The 19956-nt window shown below is 36.6% G+C and overlaps 1 long non-coding RNA gene across 10 annotated transcripts in view; it reads left to right on the forward strand.

Moving 5' to 3' along the window:
• The window catches only part of LOC102158351 (uncharacterized), a 758918-nt gene that overhangs the window by 384803 nt on the left and 354159 nt on the right, over positions 1-19956 (forward strand). For all 10 annotated transcript variants that reach the window (XR_014835884.1, XR_014835889.1, XR_014835883.1 and 7 more), the window contains one exon: positions 10780-10903. This is a non-coding gene — a long non-coding RNA (uncharacterized LOC102158351). The remainder of the gene's footprint in view (positions 1-10779; positions 10904-19956) is intronic.

Genomic DNA, 19956 nt, shown 5'->3' on the forward strand with positions numbered 1-19956 from the left:
AAAAGAGATAAAAAAAGAGTTTCCAAGCCAAAGAAGCAACATTTATAAAGCCATTTGATCCTCCCAACCATCTCATAGTGTCTGCATTATTACCCCTCATGTACTGATGAGAGAACTGAGATTCATCAAGGTTAAGTAACTTCTGACAGGGTCAAGAATCTAGTGAGTTAGTGGAACAAGAATTGTAGCACAGGTGTTGAACTTCAAGGCTTTGCTCTCATCACCACAATGTGTTATGTCCAGGTATAATATCTGGCTGATGGATCCAATAATATGTCAGTATTTCCATTTTCATCCAGCTTTTTTTTTTTTTTTTCTGGCTGTGCCTGCGGCATATGAACATTCCCAGGCCAGGAGTCAAACCCATTTCACAGCAGCGACCCAGATTCTTAACCCACTGCCGCACAAGAGAACTTCTTCATCCAGCAGTTCTGACACTGTGTAGCCAAAGGCAAGTTTGCTAAGAACCTGACAGACTTACCTGGGCTGCTAACAAGTTTCCAGGTCCACCCAAATCAGGTGACATTCAGACAGCAAAAAGAGTAAAATCTGAGGACACTTATTTCATACAATCTGTAGAAGACACCTGGTAATTTGTGAGTCATCATTAACTATCTTATGTGTATAAGGCCTGTTTCCAAAAAAAATCCTAGAACTCAGTGCCTGACATGTAGGTGTTATACAAAAAATATTGTACTTGAATTGAATGAAAAAAAAATCCTTGTCTGCTCCCACTATGTCTATACAAAACAGTATTTTAAATATATTTGCAGTTTTTAAATTCCATATTTTGAGACTCAGAGGTATAAAGTGATACTCGCAGAACCAGCAACAGAGTTGGATCCTTTCAATACAAAAGTGTCTTTCGGGTATTCTTCCTATTTTTTAAACCTTTGACTTGCTCACATTTGTGAAATACTTTAAAATTCTAGAACCATTAGACAAATAGCTTCTAATAAAGTTTTGAATGATTGGGATTCTTGTTTATTCACCCAATAAGTACTTATTGAGTATCTACCCCCCAAATTCCATATTTAATGGAAAAAAAACCTGGTTCATAGGACTTAAATTTGATGAATTTTTCCTTCTTTATCTGGCGCTTCTGTCATTCTGTAAAATCTGCCAAAACCGTGGGGGGCAGTGGTTAAGCAAGGTGAAGAAACGAGGCTACAACTGTATAAAAAGTTTGCCTATGCAAACTTTTGAAAGTTTGAGAAGACTTTCTGTATGCAGCTCATGCAGTGTTTCTAGGTATGCTTTATTCAGAACAACAAGTGTCTTTGAGACTGTCAGGATTTGGCTTTCCTCCTGGGTGTTCATCATGGCAAAGAGGTTTCCCTTCCAAAAATAAAGGACTAAGGTGGCAGCGATGTGATTTAAGATTATAGCCCCAAACCACTTATGATGAGAAACTGTTCCTACACAGCACTTCACAGATATTTTGGGAGAAATGCAGTGGTGCTTGGGGATGGGTGTGGGGGCTGGCATTAAAAGTTCTGCCCACCAAGCATTCATCCAAATCGAACTTTCTCTGTGTGAGCACTGGGAGGAGAGTTCTGTATCTGATTGGCTACTGCAGAGTCTATTTTGAAGATGCAAATATCAAATGGATCAGAACCTCATTCAACTGGAATGGCCAAAAAGAGGTGTTCATCTGGGCCCTGACTGATTTCAGATCAGCCACCGTTTTCCTTTCGGCAGCCTCTTCTCTCTGGTATACTGGAATTATATAAATCTGTTTTCAGCATCCTTTTCTAAGGAAGAATGTATTAAGGTGATAAACTGACTTTTAAGAAACTTTTATGCAAAATTCAAGCACATACTAAAGTAGAGAAAATAACAAACCTCAATACAGTCACTGTCCCCTTTTCCAGATTATTTTAAGGTAAATCCTAGACACCAAACCATTTTATCCATAGCTGCTTTAGTATGTATCTCTAAAAGATAAGGATTTCTTTTGTAAAACATAATAACAAGCCCATTAGCACGCCTAAAATGTAAACATAATTCATATTGCAGGCTATCCAGTTAGCATTTATATCTGGATGAATTTGATCAAGATTTTCCTTAATCTCATTTCTCTCTTTTTCAATTTTAGATTTGGTTTTTCTTGAGGTAACATTGGTTTATAACATTATATGTTTCATGTGTACAAAATTATATTTCTGCTTTTATGCCCACTACAATGTTCTCACCACCAAAAATTTAGTTTCTATCCGGCACTGTACAATTGATTCCCTTTATCATTTCACCCTCTCCACGCCCCTTCCTCTCTGGTAACCACTGCCCTGTTCTCTGTGTATTTGTGTTAGTTTTTGTTTTAACCTCAGTTTTCTTGCAGGTCCCTTTGGAGATTTTCTCTGATTCTTACAAGTTCAGTTCCAGTGGTATAAAATTAGGAGGAGAATTTTCTTCACCAGAAATTCTCCATGAGGATTCTTTGGTGGGGGGGGGGGGGGCGGCGGCTGGAAACACATAGTGAGAAAGGAACTATGCCTTCCAAGCAGCTTTTTGACTTGGCTCCCACTGTGGTCAAGAGCAAACCAGAGGAATGAACTTATTCACAAAACAGAAACAGACTCATAGACTTCAAAATCAAACTTATGGTTATCAAAGGGGAAATACTGGGGGGAGGAGTAAATTAGCAGTTTGGGATTAGCATATACACACTACTATATATAAAATAGACTATAAGGACTCACTGTATAGCACAGGGAAATCTACTCAATATTCTGTAATAACCTATATGGGAAAAGAATCCAAAAAAGAATGAATATGTTAATTGTATAACTGAATCACTCTGCTGTACAACTGAAACTAACACAACATTGTAAATCAACTATACACCAACAATTTTTGCTTTTAAAAAGAACAGGCCAGGGGACATGGAACCTCTAGGTTCTCTGGACATCTGTTTGTACAGTAGGACCAGTGGGTGGGAGCACAGCACTGGTGGCTGGGATACAGGTTAGGGTTGCCATATTTAGCGAATAAAAATACAGTACACCTGAGTAAATTTGAGTTTCATATAAACAGCAAATAATCTCTTAGTATACATTTGTCCTAAATATTGCATGAGATATAATCTATCAATAACAATACATTGTTTACTTGAAATTACAATCTAACTCTCTTCTACATTTTATCTTGCACCCTTAAGACAGGTGGCAAAATGGATTTGGCACAGGGAAAAAACTAGAAGAGTTCATGAGGCCTTGATTTCTTGTAGAGTTGACAGTGCTTGTTGGAGCTGAAAGGCATATGGGAAATGGAGGGGACAGGAACTCTTAAAGGTGTTTTGTGGGTTATTAATTGCAGCATTTTAAATGTTTTTTGAAATGTTTGAGTAAAATTCAGAATTACATTTTGAATTGTAATTGATTGCTGAGTTATATTTCTTTGAGTATGATACCACTCTGAGACTGAATCACAATTCTGAGTGTGATTTTCTTGCCTCTCCAGATGGAATTGGGCTACCCAAGAGTGGTTTCTGGGATGACCTTCTATTTTTGGAGAATCATAGAAGGGGAAACGAGAGTATTTTGCTATTTGCCTAGGCACTCTGAATGCCGTCCTCCTTTTCCGTTCACTCCACATTTCTACCCCTGCCACAAACTTGGAACAGTGTGCATGGTCTATTTATTCAGTGCAAAAGGAAAATTTTAATCTCATTTCCATTCCTCCTATTTGGAAACTTAACAGAGAAAGCAATTAGTATAAAAACACCAGGCATGACACTCGGGTGATTACTCACTAGCAGGATTTTTTATTACAAGATGGGATCTGGAATAGCTATTTGGCCAAGGTCTGAAATTCACAAATGTATATTAAAAATTTAAAGCACCTGAATTCTTATAAACATGTTTTGGCACTTCCTAATTTTCAATATACATGGAACTTCAAAAAATAGAAACAGTTAAAAAAAAAAGTCTCAGGATTCCCTTCATTTCCAATTGGCTCTGCTCAATGATAATGAAAAAAGATCATATATAATTTAAGTCTTTGTGTACACAATAGTCTACAGCTTGCAAAAGTCTTAGGTGTAACTCTTCATGTGTATATTATTCCACAATTCACAAAGCCTTTTCATATTTAGTTCCATATCATTGGGTTCCCATAATAGTTCAGTAGCGTAAGCATAGCACAGATGCACAAATTAAGGAGTTAAGCTTTTTGCTCTTGGTTATATAGTAAATAGGTGGCAGAATCCAAACAAGGACCCAGTTGTTTACTTCCTAGTTGATTTTCCCTTTGTTCCACACACTTTTGGGTTCCAGCATAAGAAAAATAACTTATTTTAATACTCACTTTCTGACTTCTAGCTCCATTTGACAATTGTAGACTTAGATATTGGATAATTGAATTTTAATTGTTCCATTATTTTAAAGACTCCTCTTCACAACAGAGGGCCATTTTCAAAAACATTCATGAAAATGACACACATCACAAGTAAAGCATTTGCTGGCCATTTACTCTTCAGAATATTTTTAAGACCTTTGCTTCATTATGAAATATCAAGCCAATGCTGAATGCCATTCAAAATGAAAAGTTCATCATTTTTCTGGCCCTGCTATCTTCAGAATAATAGAAAGCAAGAATGATGCAGAAATTGCATAAACTTATCTAAGGAATTCACCTGTTTTTCATATTTTAATGTCACTTATCATGACTTCAGAAAGCGAAAGACTTCACCAATGGTATGGGTGTTTTTCTAGAGCAAACTTTTTAGTTTGGCAAAGAGAGTTTTAAGGAAATAAAATAATAAATTAACAAAATTCTCCTGAAGAAATAATGAAATTTTTCCAAAGAGCAGGTCCTGCCTTTAAAATTATTTTCATATTTGCATTTCAATCTGAATTCTCATTGGCATGTTAAAAGCTAGTGAGTGATGATTCCAGCTCATGGCAGTGGGTCTCTGGTTACCAGCATTTTAGAACATCATCTGTCACTGCCAGGAAAGAGACAGGTTCTTACGTGCTAGCCCACAAATCTAGGATTAGAGCCCTCTGAGTTCTTATCCACTGAATTAAGGCTAACCTCTTTAGATAGAGGGTCAAACCCCACTCATTATTTAGTTCCCAGCCAGTGGGAACAGGGATAAGGTGGTAAAGAGCTGCTATAGAATTAATCAACATTAATGGTAGCTGATTGAAGTGGGTGAAATGTAGCAGAGGGGTTGTGGAATGTGAGTTGATTATGTTGAGCATAGGATAAACAAATCACTGGATTCCAAATTTGAACTTTAATATTGTGATGTGGTAGGATGAAGGAAAACTATTAAATTCCTGTCCTATCAGTATCAGTCTTGACTGATCCTTGTAGTAGATAAATAGATCTCCATTTCTTAGGAAAAGCATATATGTACTTTAAATGCATTCCTAGCTTTAAATTTGGCCCCAGTCCTCTATTGAAATATCCACTTAGTCATCAGAATGTTACCAAGGAAGGAAACAAGGTATTATATTCTTTTCCTCATTATCGAAAGGATAATAGTGATGCCCAATATATCATGGATAGAGGAGGAAATTGGATTCTATTCCTAATCCATTGTTAATGACTTAACTTCACAAAATACTTCATCTTCATTATACCTATTTTTGTATTAATTGTGGAAGCAATGAGGTAAGTCTTCCTGTGAGAACCAATTATCCTACATGACACCTTTTAATTCTATAATTCACTGATTCTCCTGAAGTTGAGAATTTGAAACCAAGTTTGGCAGTGAGCAGTTAATGATAATTGTCTTAGCTTCATGGCTATGGTGAACAGCTTGGAAATATTCAAGAATAGAATAGGAGGTAATCATCATAACCTATGATATAAATGTTTATTTGATTTTAAGGACTAGGCCAGCCAATAACTCTGGTTTATACTTCAAATATTTATTGAGCACTTATTTTGTGATAGGCACTTGTCTGATTGTATATACAAGTTTTGTAGTGAGGAGAGGAATAAAAAGCACCTGCTTGAATTGAGTTGAACCATGTGAAAAAAGATCAAGAAGATTGGAATCAATCAGCTGTTAATTGGTTATTTCAGAATAACTGAATGCAACCAGTTTACTTAAAAGCACAAACACTGTGAAGGTCAACTGCTTGATAGAAATGGCCCACTTCTTATTCTTTATATCATTCCTTTATATTCAAAACAGAGCAGGAAAATGTCCTTTTGACCAAATTACAAGATATAAAATCAGAGTCTTAAAGTTTCTGATGATTTTTGTAAAACATATGCCATACATAAATATTCTGTCTCAATGGGAATCATGTTTTAAGCTAAAATGCTTCATTTTTTTTTGTTTGCATTTGAAGATTTTATTCCAAAAGAATACATTGTTAGTATTCTTTTTTTCCCAGACCAGAAGGTGATATACTGATTCAAATAAAAGAATTTCTTCTCTGATAGTTTAACTTTTTTTCAGTGTATTGATGTGTTTATTTAATTTAATTTATTTTGTGATTTTTATTTTTTTCCATTATAGTTGATTTACAGTGTTCTGTCAAATTCTACTGTACAGCAAAGTGACCCAGTCTTAAGTATGTGTGTGTATATATATATGTATATATATATAGATAGATATATTCTTTTTCTCACATTGTCCTCTGTCATGTTCCATCACAAGTGACTAGATATTGCTCCCTGTGCAATACAGTAGGGTGTCATTGCTTATCTACTCCAAATGCAACAGTTTGCATCTATTAACCCCAGACTCCCAGTCCATCCCACTCCCTCCCCGTCCCCTTTGGCAGTCACAAGTCTGTTCTCCAAGTCCATGATTTCTTTTCTGTGGAAAGGCTCATTTTGGCCTTATATTAGATTCCAGATATAAGTGATATCATACGGTATTTGTCTTTCCCTTTCTGATTTCACTCAGGATGAGAGTCTCTAGTTCCATCCATGTTGCTGCCAATGGCATTATTTTGTTCTGTTTTATGGGTAAGTGGTATTCCATTGTGTATATATACCGCATCTTCTTAATCCATTCATCTGTCAATGGACATTTAGGTTGTTTCCATGTCATGGCTATTGTAAATAGTGCTGCAACGAACATACGGGTACATGTGTCTATTTCAAGGAAAGTTTTGTCCAGATATATGCCCAAGAGTGAGATTGCTGGGTCATATGGTAGTTCTATGTATAGTTTTCTAAGGTACCTCCATACTGTTTTCCATAGTGGTTGTACGAATTTACATTCCCACCAACAGTGTAGGAGGTTTTCCTTTTTTCCACACCCTTTCTAGAATTTGTTATTTGCTTATCTTTTAATGATAGCCATTCTGGCAGGTGTGAGGTGGTACCTCATAGTAGTTCATTTGTATTTCTCTAATAATCAGTGATGTTGAGCATTTATGTGCTTGTTGACCATCTGCATATCTTCCTTGGAGAAATGTCTATTCAGGTCTTTTGCCCATTTTTCAATTGGGTTTTTGGTTTTTTTGCTGTTAAGTTGTATAAGTTATTTGTATATTTTAGAGATTAAGCCCTTGTCTATTGAAATAAAAGGTATCAAAATTGGAAGAGAAGAGGTAAAATTGTCACTGTGTGCAGATGACATGACATATATATATATATATATATATATATATATATAGCAAACCCAAAGGACTCCACACAAAAAGTATTCAAACTGATTAATGAATTCAGCAAAGTAGCAGAATATAAGATTAACATTCAGAAATTGGTTACATTTCTGTATACTAACAATGAAATATTAGAAAAGGAATATAAAATACAATACCTTTTAAAATCACACCCCCCAAAAATTAAATACCTAGGAATAAACCTGACCAAGGAGGTGAAAAACCTATATACTGAGAACTATAAAACATCAGTCAAGGAAATTAAAGAGGATTCAAAGAAATGGAGAGATATTCCACGCTCCTGGGTTGGAAGAATTAATATTGTAAAAATGGCCGTACTACCCAAAGAAATCTACAGATTCAATGCAATCCCTATCAAATTACCCATGACATTTTTCAAAAACTAGAACAAACAGCCCAAAAATTTATATGGAACCACAAAAGACCCAGAATCGCCAAAGCAATCCTGAGAAACAAAAACCAAGCAGGAGGCATAACTCTCCCAGACTTCAGGCAATATTACAAAGCTACAGTAATTAAGACAGTGTGACACTGGTACCAAAACAGACATACAGACCAATGGAACAGAATAGAGAACCCAGAAATAAACCCAGACACCTATGGTCAGTTAATCTTCGACAAAGGAAGCAAGAATACAAAATGGGGAAAAGACAATCTTTTCAGCAAATGGTACTGGGAAACCTGGAAAGCCAGATGTAAATCAAGGAAACTGGAACACACCCTCATACCATGCACAGAAATAAACTCAAAACGGCTTAAAGACTTAAATGTAAGACAAGACACCATCAAACTCCTAGAAAAGAACATAGGCACAACATTCTCTGACATCAACCTTACAAATGTTTTCTTATGTCAGTCTCCCAAGGCAACAGAAATAAAAGCAAAAATAAACCAATGGGACCTAATCAAACTAGCAAGCTTTTGCACACAAAGAAAACCATTAAAAAAAAAAAAAGGCAACCTATGGAATGGGAAAAAATAGTTTCAAATGATGCAACTGAAATGCTTCATTACATTTGAATTTGCTTATTGTGAAAGTATAATTTTCCGATTGGAATACTGAAGTTAGTGTATGGAAATAAAGATAGATCCCCAAGTGACCAAACAAACTGATTTAGGGCCTACTTTGAGTTTAGCACTCTAGGTACTGCATACTGGAGGGGATAACTTTCCTTACTGGTGTTTTACAATGGCCAGTTAAATAAAGTATCTGGGCTGGTATTTATTATGTTTTCAGATAATGGAGAGAAAAATCACTGTTCTATTTAATAGAGGAAAGAAGTACAATTAACTTTGAAAGTGTTTCCTTTTGACAACTCGATTTATTTCTGAGAAAAAAAAAATTAAGAGGCTGCAGGTAATGATTCTAACAGGCATCTGTCATATATCTTACTAGGAAGAGTTCATTGGGCTGGACCTAGGAGTTGAGCATCAAAGAGGATCCAGAATATATCCTTGCTAGAAAAGAAACAGAACCTTAGGTTGTAGAAGGGCATTCAGAGCTCATTTTTCTTATGTCATTTCACAGTTTAGGAAAATTGAGATCCAAGGGGAGAAAAAGACTTGTCTGAGATAATCAGCAGATCAGTTAGTAGGATAGTTGGACTAGAACCTGAACTTCTGCTCCCTAGTCCAGTACTCTTTTACCCAACACGTAGCAATAATATCCAGATAAATTTGATCAGTGTGCTAAGCTCTTCTGGCTTGTTGAAGAAATGATACTATGCTCTGTGACTTATAACATCTGTATATTATTTATTCTTTAAGAACTCTTCAACTAGTCATTTTTACATTTAGAATGACTGGCTCAGTGTGTGCTAGGTCAGAAAGTCACTGGAATGGGAAAATGCTAGAGAAGAAGGAAAAGGGTATGATCCCAATATTTGAAAAAGAAATGTCTTCTTTCTTTTGGATTGTGGCATTGGGAATTTATCAATAGAGGAAATATACACACTTGAGAAATCGTGTTCTCAAATCTCTTCTGCCATAGTCGTTCGTAAGGAAAATCCAATCTTAGGTTTCTAGACATTCCTCCGGATTACCAAAGAATTAGAAACCACCATGGTGCTCTGCTAGGTGCCAGGAGAATAAGTCCTTCAACTTTCCAGGCAAAGTTTTCCAGTAATGAAGAGGATATAAAATAATTCACTCTGATGAACATCAGCTAAGTATTCCTTCTCTGGATAATTGGCTTCCTGGAAGGTGAGTCAGAGCTCATTTAGCAGTCTAAGGCCCAGTGGGTCCTGGCCAAGGGAATATGAAATGTAACACATTTAGTGCTAAATTAAACATAGGATCCACAAGCTGAGAGCCCACATGAATCAGGACCATGAATCACAAAGCCTGTGCTGTTTATGGCAAATTGGCCCTGAAGACAAATAAAAAAAAAATCATTAATTTTCACGCTCTGCTCTTGATAGACTTTTTCATTTGAAGGCAATTACTATTATAATAGCAATAATGACACCTTATAATTTTACTTTGTAAAGTGCTTTCCTGTCTACTCCTGGTGGTTTTAATTTCTTTAAGATTAGAGGCAAAAACATGACTTTTTATAATTGATGCAAAATAACAATTCAAAGAAAAAACAAAGAGATAATAAATCTCCAATTCTATAGTGCCTAACCTAGAGGGATTATGTTTAAACTAGTATGAATGACATTTATCAAGTAGAATCCAGAATTTTTATGGGTTGTTTGTGGTGATGCTGGCTGAGAAAAGATAATCTGTAGCCTTGTGAATTGCGGCATAAAGGTTAAAAGTAACGTGTGTGTTTGTCAAGGGTACATCAGTTCACAAGTCACCAGTAACTGACTGCCTCCTAGTCAACTGTTACATGTGCTAAAGCCTGAAGATAAAATATTGAATAAGATATTGCTTATCCCTACGCCTTTGAGAGAAGAAGGGCACTCTCAGTTAAAAAAATAACAGAGCCAGACGCCTAGAGATATAAAACAGCATGGTTTATCTGAGGAAACACAAGATTCACTGTGGGCAGATCATAGAGTAAAAGAGGGTGGAGAGATTGAAGGAGTAACAAAAAATGAGTCTAGACCCTGATCTGGGAGAGACTTATGTGTTAGGCTGAGAGGTATACGAACCTCAAGCCTGAAGGCAAATGGGTGTCACTTAGGGGTTTTAAGATGGAGAGTGATATGACCTGATTTTTCTTTTGCAGAAAGTGACCTGTGAATGAGAGAATGGAAGGAGCCCAAGTCTGGAGATGATGATAATAATCCAGTGGCAAGATGATGAAGACTTGGCCTATGACAGTAGCAATGGAGATGAACAGGATGTACCTGGTAGGTAAAATCAGAAAATATTTATTATTGAATGAGGGAGGTGAAGGAAATAGAAGTGCCAAAGCATCAAGGTAACCAAGTAAGTGGTACTCTGTCCAAATATCAACTCTCTATCTTATCCCCAAATCTATGCACACCTTGGTCTACCCAGTCTCAGCAAAGGACAACTCCATCTTTCCAGTTACTCAGCTTCAAACTGTGAAATCATCCTTGACTTTTCTCGTGTCATTCTCCACATCCCATCTGTCAGGAAATTTTGTTGGTTCTACCTTCAAAGCATACACAGAATGTGATCATTTCTCACCAAATCCACTGCCTACGCCCTATTCCAGGCCATCATCATGTCTCGCCTGGGTTTCCTTGTCCCTACTCTCACCCCAAAGCATGTTCTCCAATAAATCATCCAGAGTGATTTATTTAAATATAAGTCAATCTAATCAAGCCATTTCTAAATTCCAGTTTACAAAAACACAAGGAATGAAGGAGTAAGTTAAACAACTCAAGAAAACAAACAGACAAAGCTCTTCAGGATAACTGGCTGAGGCTCTTCAATAAATTAGTGCCATGGGAAAAAAAAGGGTCAGGGTTGGAGAGCTTTCTACATAAAAAGGTACATAAGAAGTGTAACAATCAGGTGCAAATGTATGGTTCTTCATTTAATTCTGGTTTATAAACAAAACCGATATAAAAAATTATGGGGACAATTAGGTAAATATCAGCAGGGGACTAGAATTGTTAGCTTTGGTAGAAATGCTAATGCATATATTGATTTTGTTTTTTAAAGAGACTTATAATGATGTATTTCAGGATAAAACAATATTTATGCTTTAAAATGCTTCATCAAATAAAATATACGTGAAGCAAATATGACATAATGTTAACATTTGTTAATTCTAGATTATGGGTAGATGGATACTTACTGTGTCATTCCTCTTTCTTTTTTTTATATATATGTATTTTTTCTCCTTCCAGTTTTATTGAGATATAATTAAACATACGGCACTATATAAGTTAAAGGTGTACAGCATAGTGATTTGACATATATACATCATGAAATAGTTACCACAATAAGTTTAGTGACCATCCATCATCTCATATAGACAGAAAATAAAGGAAATACAAAAGACTTTTTCCTTATACTGAGAACTGTTAGGATTTACTCTAACAACCTTCCAGTATAACGGACAGCAGTGCTAACTATATTGATCATGTTGTACATTACTTCCCTAGCACTTATTCATCTTATAACTGGAAGTTTGTACATTTTGACTACTTTCATTCAATTCTCCCTCCCTCCACCGCCACCATCCCTCTGGTAACCATCAATCTGATCTCTTTTTCTATGAGTTTCTTTGTTCGTTCATTTGTTTTTAAAGTACAATTGACCTACAACACTGTTAGTTCCTAGTACACAACATAGTGATTTGATATTTCTATACATTTCACATATTTTTACTTTTTAAATTAAACATATATTTAAACATTTTTATAAGTGAAGAAAAGCGGGTCATATCTGGTATTCCTTAACCTCCCATCAGCTTCTCATCTCACTAAGAGTGTAAAATTCATCCATTTAACCATGATCTGACCCTTACTATCTCTCTAACCTCATTTTCTACCACTTTCTCTCTCACTCACTCTTTTCCAAGAATACGTATGTCTTTGCTGAGTACAGTCCTATCTCCTGGCCTTTACATCTGCTTTTCTAGTCGCCTGGATCACTCTTCTCTTAGATGTCCACATGGCTCAAACTTCTCTTTATTTGAGTTTCTATTTTACTTAATAGTGAAACCTTCCCAGACTACCCTTTAAAAATATCCCTTCTGTCAGTTCTCTTTATGCTTGTACCCTGGCTTTATTTTTCTTCTTAACATTCATTACGACCTGACATACAATGTTTTGTTTTTCTGTTTATTGTCTGCCTCTTCCCATTCACCCCAACACACACTAGGATACAAGTTCAATGTGAATAAGAGTTTGCCTGGTTTTTTTTTTTTTATTGCAATCTTCAATGAATGGACGCAGGTGGAATAACTATTTGTTGAATGAAATTATAAGCAGGAAAAGCTGGTTTGGTGCAAAGACTAAATTAATTGAGTTCAAGGTGTGTTGGCTTTGAGGATCTGTAGCATACTTAAGTGGAATAAAGTCTTGTTCTCTATTTAGCTTGGAGAAGTTGTAGTTTTAGATTTTGCAGTGAAAAGATAAGAGTAGTTTTGTTTGTTTGTTTGTTTTGCTGCACCCACGGCATGGAGAATTGCCTGGGCCAAGGACCTAACCCATGCCACAGTTGCGACCTATGCCATAGCTGCAGTAACGCCTGATCCTAACCCACTGCACCACAAAAGATAACTAATTTTGCATCTAGTAGTTTCTGTTTTTTCATTAAAGAAGGTAATGTCATCTACTAAAAACAGCACATAGATGAAAAATAAAATCATAGAATTTGATGATCTCTCATTTTGTGTGCTTTTCTAAGTGAAGTGACAGGAAGAGAACCAAATTTAATGTCTTTGAGAAAAGTCATATTTATGTGGCAAACAGACCAAGAGGAGGTCATATAAAAAGACAAAGAGGATATGAATAAAGATAAATGAAAACAATTAGGAGAATCTGATGTCATGTAAATTAATGGAAATAAGAGGTTTTTTTAAAAACTTTATTTAATTTATGTATAGTTGATGTACATTATGTAAGTCACAGGTGTACCATATAGTGATTCACAATTTTAAAGGTTATACTCCATTTGTAGGTATTATAAAATATTGGCTATATTCCCTGTATTGTGCAATATATCCTTGTAGCTTATTTTGTACATAGTAGTTTGTACTTCTTACTCCTCTACCCCTCTATTGCCTCTCCTCCCTTTCCTCTCTATCTGTGAGTCTGCCTTTTTTTTGTTATATTCACTAGTTTGTTGTATTTTTTAGATTCCATATATAAGTGATATCACTCAGTGTTTGTCTTTCTCTGACTGATTTATTTCACTTAGCATAATGCCCTCCAAGTCCATCCATGTTGCTGCAAATGGGAACTTGACTTTGTTTCCTTGTCTTGGCAACTGTGAATGTTGTTAGGCAACCTAAATATTTGTCCATTTACAGATGAATGGATAAAGATGATATGAAAAAATATATATATAATGGAATACTACTCAGCCATAAAAAGAATGAAATAATGACATTTGCAGCAACTTGGACAGTCCTGGGGGTTAACATACTAAGTAAAGTAAGTCAAGAAGAGGAAGACAAATACCATATGATATCACTTATATATCACTTAATCTAAAATATAGCATTAATGAACCTATCTACAAAACAGAAATAGACTCACAGACATATAGAACAGACCTGTGGTTGCCAAGGGGCAGGATGTGGAGGAAGGATGGACTGGGAGTTTGGGATTAACAGATGCAAGCTATTATATTTAGAATGGATAAACAACAAGGGCCTACTGTATAGCAAAGGGGACTATATTCAATACCTTGTAATAAACCATAATGGAAAAGAAAAAATTAAACTAATTAAATAATGCTGCCATGAACATTGGGGTGCATGTATCCTTTCAAATTAGTGTTTGTGGGTTTTTTGGGATATATACCCAGGAGTGGAATTGCTGGGTCATATGGTAGTTCTATTTTTAGTTTTCTGAGAAACCTCCATACTGTTTTTCATAGTGGCTGCACCGACCTACATTTTCACCAACAGTGTGTGAGGGTAGGGAAATAAGAGTTTTTAAAAGAGGTAGAGACCAAATGACCTAGTACTGGCCAGACAAAATAAAGATAGATAGTATCCACATATATGACATTATGAAGGCAAATGGAAAAATGTTAAGTGGAGTGTTGGAGGCTTACTTTCAAGAAAGAATAGAGATGTAGAAATAAATATGCAAAATAGGTTATTCTTTAAAGAAGCTTTGCTGAGAAGAGAACAAGTAACTTGGGCAGTGGGTCTGGCTACAGCTCAAATTGAGTGACTTTTCTTTAGGATTAGAAGGCATTTATACATGTTTATATGCTGAAAGAAAGAAATTAAAAATCAAATACTGAGAGAAAACATAAAGGAGCAAGTCTCAGGAAGAAACAACAGGTGTCACAAGTGGAGAGAGACTTTCGATAGAAGAGAGACATACAGCTGCTTCTGCATTAGGGAAGAAGAATGGATGGGTACAGAGAAAAATACATATGTGGATAACTGGGAAGATGAAGGAGTTCACCTCAGTGGACTCAATGTTGATGATATAGGAGTCTTTGCATGTGAGGGAGTTAGGAATTGGGTAGAAAACATGAGTAGACAGGCAAAGAATTGGAATAGTTACTGTGAGTAATAGGAATGAACTAATAATAGGTAAAGGGATTAAGATGCACTAGGAAGGATTAAACTGAGGTAAAAAAAATCATGGATTCATAGAAGCATTCATTCGCATAATTTTCTGAGATTTTCTTTACCAGGCCTCTGATTCTAAAAATAAGGAAGGTGTGCCAAGAATTTATAGGGCAGGTACAACAGCAGGGGGCAGTATTGCATTGCGGTTAGGAGTGAAAGTGTTAGTCATAGACATGGCTTTGGTTCCTGGCTCTGCTACTTACTAAGTATGTGAGTCTGGACAACCTACTTTACCCTCTCAGAAACTTAAGTTCTTCATCTTTAAAATAGAGGCAATAAAAGTAACTACCTCATAGGGTTGGTAAAATTAGATGGAAGAATCAATGTAAATTGCCTGACACTTAAAAACCTTCTTTAAATATTAACTAAACACAAAAGGAAACTCAAACAGGAGTGAGAAGGAGTCGAGAAGGCTGATGAAGCAGAAATTCATGGTAATGACCATGGGATCCAGGCAGCACTGGGAGGAAATTGAGACTCTGAGGGGCTGCTAAACTGGGAGCAAATAAAGGAATCGAGGGAAAAGAGTCCTTTAGTAAGGGCAAGGAGCAGTAATAAATGAAGTCAAAGGACTATGTAAAAGGTAACTCAGACTGGTATTAACATTCGAGATGTAAGAGATGGAACATTTCAATTATAAAACCCAAGTAGTGGTCTTAACACACTCAATATTGATGATATAGGTCTTTGAGAATGAGAGAGCTGGGCATTGAGAACTGCGTGACACTAAGGGATGCTTCCCCTTTTGCGAAAGGTTACCAGGTTCTGATCTTTCACCTTTGAGCCTTATTTTTCTGGAATGATGATGACGATGGTCCTCTCATGAAGGAATGATCATTCCATGTTACCTAAATTCTCATTAGATTTGCTGATAAATTACACATTAAATCTATTAATTTAGAATAATAAATAAAAATTACAAGAAATCTGATTTGTCCCTGTTGGCCAAATAAGCCCAGTGTTCTTCCAGAAGAGAGATTACAAGATCTAAAGGAAGCTTCGTGTGGACAGTATCCTATTGAGGAAGGATGCAGAAAGGTCATAAGCTCTGGTGACAAATAAGTGCTCCTTCCACTCCAAGTGTCCCCAAACCAGGTGTGAAGTGGTCAAGGCACTATCTCCCTGGACATAACTGGTGACGTTGACAAGGGCCACCTCCAATTATCCTTTTTCTGGACTCTGACATGATTGTTCTACAATTGGTACTTGTCATCACATCATCCTTCCTATTTTAATAGATTTGTAGAATCTGTTAACACTTCCAAGTTGCTAACTTATTTTACACTGATTGCATTTAAGCTTGGTTGTTCCTAGGAAGACACTTTAATCTTTATTTATTTATTTATTTATTTATTTATTTATGTCTTTTCTAGGGCCGCACCCGAGGCATGTGGAGGAGGTTCCCAGGCCAGGGGTCAAATCAGAGCTGTAGCTGCCGGCCTACACCACAGCCACAGGAATGCCAGATCCGAGCCACGTCTGCGGCATACACCACAGATCACGGCAATGCCGGATCCTTAACCCACTGAGTGAGGCCAGGGATTGAACCCGCAACCTCATGGTTCCTCGTCAGATTTGTTAACCACTGAGCCACGACGGGAACTCCAACACTTTAATCTTATGAGTAATATGTCATCCTATTGGATGGGTAACTTCAGGGAAGGTTTCCAATAGCCAGCTGCTTCCATTCACCGACAAATTTCAAGAAGAAAAGATTCCTTTTCAGATCCTTTCGTATTTTGTGCTTTTTACTCTTTCATGTCTACTTTGTTTCTACATCATCTTAGCTATTTTCAACCCCCTGAAGACTGTTCATAAACCAATCAAATGTCTATAAGTAGAGTGCATACTGCTTATGATGTGCAGTTTTCCATAAAAGTCATTGTTTGCTTATTTCTTTCAAACGTCAAAACATAAAGCACCAAAGTTGTAAAATGTAAAATAAAGAAGTTTAAATTCTTAGATGTTCTTTACTAGATAGCTTTCACTGGGAAAGCCTTTTTGCAGATAATATATCAATTAACACCAGATCATCAAATCATCAGAGATAGCCTCAGACAATTTTATTTTGTACTCAATGAAAAAATCCACAGAAGTTAAGTCCCTTTCTCAAGATCAGTTGCAATTCAGGACAATCAGGACTGTGCCTTTGGCTGTTAAAGTTTTGTATGGGGGAACTTATAACTCTCACCCCTTCAAATCTGTGCCATCTAACTTTATACGGAAAATCAATCCTTGATCGATGTCATCTAGTGAATGTACATTAGAAAAAAATCAAGCTATCAGTCATCTTGAACATTGTAAATATTAACAGCCACAAACTCACTTTTAAAGGAGTCTGAGAAAAAGCAGGTAAAAGATGTAGATGCACTAACATATGTATCACACATCATTTTGTTGCTTTGAAAACACATGTGTACACATTTCATTATGTCCAAACCAGAAGACAAGAGAATCTGCACAGGCTACATAGATTTTTGCACAAATCCAATATTTAGGAGTAATGAATAAAGGTAACTGTATTTGCTCCAGATGTATACAGAAGTTTTGCTCACATGAATTTTGATTGAATTAGTCATTCTGGATGTGCCTGATAAATGACATAATCGATTATTTCACCAAAAAGAGTGTATCAAGATACCACTTAATTTTCTCTAACTGAAGAGGAGAAAAGTTTCTTCTTTTAATATAGTCATTTTAATCCTGTGTAGGTTATTGACCTTAAAAAGAAACCAACTCTGCAGCCTTCTTGGTACCAGCAGAGGGCGCACAAAGACAAGTTGTGAAACTGTAGCACAGGAACATGAGGGCTTTGGAGGGGGTGGGAGGCGCTCAGGAATGTACATCACTTGAAAGAAAGACAGCAGCAAAAATAATTGCCAAAAAAGTGCAGAGATGACATAAACGAAGCCAAGTTTGGGAATCTATTAAAAGGGTCATTTTTCAACACCCACGTTTACCCCTCCCACTTCCATCTGCTGATTAAAATGAATTCAACAAGGTAATGTTAACATCCTTTTTCAGACATATGGGAGGAGTAGCTAAGCAGTTTTGGAACCTTTCTGCTTGATTATCTTAACCATTAATCCAAAAAAACCTTAAAGTTTTGCTCTTATAAGATCCAATTAATTAATTACAAATTATTTTGACATTGGTTTTACCACACAGTGATTCTTTACATTTTAATGCTCATGTACTTCTATTTTAAGAGGTTTCTCTTCTCCTGAGTATACATTTACTCATAAGCTAGATCTAAATAAATTCTATAGCTATGTGTACATGGATTCCTAACTTGAACCATTTTTTGGGTAAACTTGATAACTCATGTCCTTCCATGCATTAATTTATCCCACATATGTTTATTCAGGACCTGTGGTGTCCTAGATACAGTGCTAGGACCTAGGGACCTACCAGGAATATGACAAAGAACCTTAGAGTCTAGTGGGGTTAACAGGAAATAACCAAAAAGTAAGATGATTTCAGAGCAGTCCTGTTAAGAAATTCAGACAATGTGAAAGAGTGGCCAGGGTGGGAGAGGAAACATGTCTCTCTGAGGGAGGTACAAAAGGCATGGCTGTGTTCCAATAAAACTTTACTTACAAAAACAGACCCATGAAAGGGGAAAAGCCTTTCAGGCGAAGGGAATGGCAAAGTCACAAGACCTAAATTAGGGATGTGTTTGGTGTTTTCTAGAAGCTAAATGTCCCTTGTGGCTATTGTATACTGAGCAAGGAAAAAGTGATACCAGCTTAAGTCAGAGAGGTAAACAGTGGTCAGATCACAGAGGGCCTTGTAGGGCATAATAAGTCTGAATTTGATTCTAAATATGGGGCGATACTGTTGGAGGATTTTAAGCAGGTGAGTAACGTTATCTGATACGCATTAAAAAGATAAACTCCAGCTTCTATGTGAGACATGGATTGCGGTGACAAAGAGCAGAAATGGAAGACTAGTTACTACCTGGTCCAAAAGTGAGATGATGGAAGCTTTGATGGGGGTAATAACAGTGGAGACTGACATCAGTGGATGGATTCAGCATGTGTTTTGCAGATAGAACCAGTAGCAATTACTGATGGGCAAAGGGGGAATCCAGGGTTTTTGGCTTGAACTGCTGAGTAGGTGATGATGTTATTCACTGAACTGGGGGGAGATTAGGAGAGAAGCAGGATTTGGGGGAGGCTAGATATCAGAATTTTTGTCCTGAACATAAAGTTTAGCTGCCTGTCAGACATGGTAGGAGGCAATTGGAGATACAAAACTGGAACCAGGAGCACAAGTCAAGTTTAAAGATACAAGTCATTAGACAGTATCAAAGCCATGTAATTGATGAGCTCGCCTAGGGATAATGTGTCAGAGAAGAGGTCTAGTGCCAAGCCCTGGGGCCCTTAGTATTTAGATGTTGAACAGAGAAGGAGAAGCAGAAAAGGAAACTAAAAAGAAGTGGCCAGTGAGGTAAGAGGAAATCCAGGAGGGTGGACGCTTCCTGGCATTTAAATGGAAAATGTTCCAAGTTTAGAGAGAAGCAGTAAGTGCTCAGTCAGTTCCAGTTACTGGTCAAGTAGGTAGCAAGCAGGGAAACCGAAACCAGAGGTCAAGACCTACTGTGCCTCTTAAGTGGGAAAACATAGAGAGTATCATTAGCACCAAATTATGATTGTAATTTAA

This window comes from Sus scrofa, chromosome X (genome assembly GCF_054392235.1).
Source record: "Sus scrofa isolate SSC_HxYL_T2T_F1_AM1 chromosome X, Sscrofa_HxYL_maternal_Yorkshire_Landrace_v2.0, whole genome shotgun sequence".
Lineage (NCBI taxonomy): Eukaryota > Metazoa > Chordata > Mammalia > Artiodactyla > Suidae > Sus > Sus scrofa.